Here is a 4,148-nt window from a genome sequence, read left to right as displayed (position 1 = left end):
TACTAAGCCTTTTCTTCAGCTGAGGTAGTTTGAGAGAGAGAGAGAGAGAGAGAGAGAGAGAGAGAGAGAGATTTTGATTCTTAATAATGACAGGAGAGTAATTCAGCTGGACTGAAGAGAGGGGGGTACTGGGTGAGGGCAGGTGATTTCAGGCCTCACTTAGACAGCTATTGAGTAAGGTCCCAGTAGGGCATTGGGAATGTGTTAAGTGGTTTTCTGCCAAGAGTTCCTGGCCTGAGTAGTTTTTGAGGAACAGAAAAGACCAAAAGGAGGCAGAAAGTGAGATCCAGAACAGAGAAACTCAGAGCTGAGCTCTTGCAGGGTCTTGTACTGTACTTCCTGGAAAGCCTTAGTTCTGTGACGTGAGAATCTTCTGTGGGTGTGCATATGTGCACAGAGATGGGATGCAGGATATTGGTATCAGTCTTTGTGTATGGTGCCGGGGATGAAAGGGATGGAACCTTGGGCCTCCTACATGGCTAGGCAACGTCTCTATCACTGAGCTAGCTGCTCAGTGCTAATATTTTAACCCAGTCCCTGTGCAGTGGGGTTGAACCTTGCCTGAGATAACTGACTTGTTAGGAGTTTATTGAGATAACACAGTTGAGAGATGCTGGTGGATTTAACCAGGTTTGAGCAAAGAAGCTGTAAGAAACAGCCATATTTAGAATATCTTAATATGTTGAAAGATTATAGATTTGCTGACCTGTTATGGCATGTGGATGAAGAGAGTTATTTCAAAATTTTTAATCTTAGTCGCCAGAGAAGGGTGACACCATTAACTGAGGTGTAGCTGGGGGATATGTCTGGGGCTTGGGGATGGGACATCAGGATCTTGGTTTTAGCCAAATTAGACACAGCTCTTATGTAACAGTATGCAGTAACTAAGAAGGAATAACTGACAAAATACACGTTGCCTGGTGGGCCACATTTCTCAGAGATGGGAAATTGATAGTGGACAGGCTGCTGTGTGTTCTCAAGTAGGTGAGCGGGCCTGGGACTGACTGCCCTGAGGATTATGGGAAGCTCATTCACAATGACAGGAACAAGGTAGAGCATGCCTCACAGCTCCAGATGGGCAGCATGTGATTCTGGGCACCTGGAGAAGTTTGCAGCCTACTATGGTGCTCTCAACAGAAAAGGAAGCAACGTGGCAGCAGAGAAAGAGAGAGAAGAGGCACGATGAAAAGAAGATAGGAAACTTTGGTTTAGATTAGCAGGGTACGGGGACTTGGCAAGGGTAGCCGACTTGCCTGTGGACTTGCCTGCGACCGGAAAGGGCCCCCTCTAAGGTTCTGGTCTAGAGTATAAAGAGAGCTGCCTGTCTCCAGCCACAAAGGGCTCAGCAGGTGCAGTGCAGATTAGGCAGAGAACTGGAGCTCTGCCAAGCCGGGAAGACAAAGTGAGAGAGGGTCCGAATAGTGAAGGGTCTGACCGAGGGAGCAATTACCAATGATGGACCACGGAGGCTGAGCTGTGAGAGAGGAAGGGTGATGACAGGAAGGGGCCCTGGGACCTGGGAAAGGTGGTAGGATCGACAGATTGAGGTTTCCTTGGCCAGCAAAGGATTGTGGGGAAAATGGTACCAGGAGAAGAGAGCTGGAGGGAGAGCCGACTTGGAGGCAGAGAAGAGTTCATAAAACAGACGGTTCCCACCCCCTCCCCAGTCCAGGTAAAATCTACTAATTAATATGACCTTGAAATAAAATCTAAAAATGCCTCCAACACTTCCTGTTTATTACAATTTCCACAAAGTCAGACTCATAAAGAACGTTAAGGAATTCCTAAGAGTTAATAACGAAACCACATGCCTGGAAGCAAATTCAAGAAGTCCCAGTGCAGATGACTTCAGTCTCCCACCAACACAGGCTGTTTGGAAGAACTCTCTGAGGTTATGGATTTTGTAAAACACTTTCATGGAGTTGAAGGCCTTGTTTGCACTTTGTTCTTTTTCTGGTGCAAATAAGAAAGAGTCAGTATGAAGGAGCCATGGTGGCGCATGCTTTTATTCCCAACACTTGGGAAGGCAGAGGCAGGTAGATCTCCAGGTTTGAGGCCAGCCTGGTGTAGGACAGCCAATGCTACACAGAGAACAGAGAGGGAGGGGGAGGGGAAGAGGGAGGGGGAGAGGGAGAGGGAAGAGGAGGAGGGGAGGGGGAGGGAGAGAAGGGAGAAGAGGGAGAGGTAGAAGAGGGAGAGGGAGAAGAGAGGGAGAGGAAAAAAGGGAGAGAGGAGAAGGGAGAGGAGAAGAGAGGGAGAGAGAAGGGAGGGAGAGAGAGAGAGAGGGAGAGAGGAAGAAGGAAGAGGAGGAGGGGAGGAGGAGAAGGGAGAGAGGGAGAGGGAGCAGGAAGGGAGTGAGGGAGTGAAGGAGGGGTTGTGAGAGTCAGTGACACCTGTTTTATAGCCTTAATTGTGCCAGAGGCAGTTTTCAATTATGACTTCTTATCCGTAAGCAGTTATTTGTGAAGATGGTAAAGAAGAAAATTTGGGGCATGGAAGTCTTATCCCTCAGTGTTCTAAGCAACAGCTGAGGGACTTTCCTGTGATAACTGAGCAACACTGAGCTGATGGGAAGAGCGCCCCAGTCCCCCTTTCTGAGAACCCCCAATGTGTCCAGGGTGGATCTTTTCTCTTGCTTAAGCAAAATTGGACTTTTTCAGTTGCCTGTTTGGAAATCTGATTTTTTTTTTCTTTTGGTTTTGCCAATCTTGTTAGGGGCTTGTTAGCCACCCAAGTCAGGGGCTTTGGAGAAGGGTTTTGTTCTGAAGTGGAAGGCTAATTGTCAAACCTTTAATATGGTTTTGAACCATGGACTCTTTGGCAGGTCAGTACACCGCATCTCTATAAATTATGGAAAGTCAGAGAGTGATCTCTCCCCCTTTTTCTTCTTTCTTAAGAGTAGAAAACAAGCTGGGGAGACCAGCCAGATGTGACAGAGCCGAGAAACAGCTGCATCTGAGGCCCTGTTCCCAGTACTGCAGCTACAAACTCCTGATTATCCGCTTCTGCTTCTTATTAAAGGCAAGCGAGATTTTAGAAGGAAGTGCCCTTTAATAAAGGGCTCTCCCAGCCCTGTATTCAAGAGTGAAGGAGAACAAGGCTAGATTATTTCAAACTTAACCTTATTTGCTGCAGCAGTGTAGACCCACAGGAACAGTGTCAAAGAATCTACCCGAGCACAGAGAGCAGGAAGAGCCTTTGGAAAGAAGTATGTCCTTTCGAGCTGTTGTGCTTCCGATGGTGGGAAGCAGGCAGGAAACGATTAGATGGCTGAAGGAGGAGGGGTCAAAGAGTTGTTAGGGATGGAGTTTAGGGATGGCCTCCAAAGAGCTTCCAGGAACATGGAGTTGGAGCACACAGCCAGCTGGTTCCAGGGGCTTTAAAACCAGAGTTAGCATGATGTTAGCGACCACCTCTCTACCCTTCCGGCCACCGGGAAGTTTCTGAGTTTCTACCTGTTACTTTAAGCCCCCTCTCCCCAACTCCACGGTGCCTCCTCTCCTCTCCATTCTCCTTCTCTACCATTGAGCTTTTGCTTCTCAGCATGGGATACTCATGTGTGTGCCCAGCGGCTCTTTGAAGCTTACGTTCTGACATCAAGGGCCAAAGGGCCTGACTTGCCTTTACACGAACTCTTACCCCTTGAGAGAAACTCTGAGAAGCACCATTGTGGTCAAGGTGGGCTCAGTGGTTCGAACAAGAAAGCCAAGTTTCTCCTTCTGTGCATAGAAAAAGGAAGTTGTCGAGGAAGACGGGGCTGGGGTGACATCCCTAGAGGAATAGATACGGAGGAGTTTATATCCCAAGGTTGGTTTGAACAGGACTCAGATGCATATGTAGTTGTCGCCGGGGCACAGTGTTTTGTAAAACTGTGTCCCTTGACCGGTTGGGTAGTTTCCCTCCTGAGAAGAAGGAACTTGGGAAATAGCATCTCTTGTAGTTAATTGCCAGTTCAGACTGCTCTACTTCCCAGAGATGTCACCAGTCTGTTACATTCAAAAGCCTTTAGTGACGATTAATGGCTTGACTGATTAGTGCTCACTGCTCATAAACAAGACTCCAGTTTTCTACCTCCTTCCCTTTCTCCCCAGCACATGGCAATGGAATCATGGATGATATTAAGACATGAAATGGAATCGTGGATGATA

This window comes from Mus pahari, chromosome 5 (assembly GCF_900095145.1).
Source record: "Mus pahari chromosome 5, PAHARI_EIJ_v1.1, whole genome shotgun sequence".
In the NCBI taxonomy this organism is placed as follows: Eukaryota; Metazoa; Chordata; class Mammalia; order Rodentia; family Muridae; genus Mus; species Mus pahari.
The sequence above is the reverse complement of the archived record's forward strand: the minus strand, read 5'-3'. Positions refer to the sequence as shown.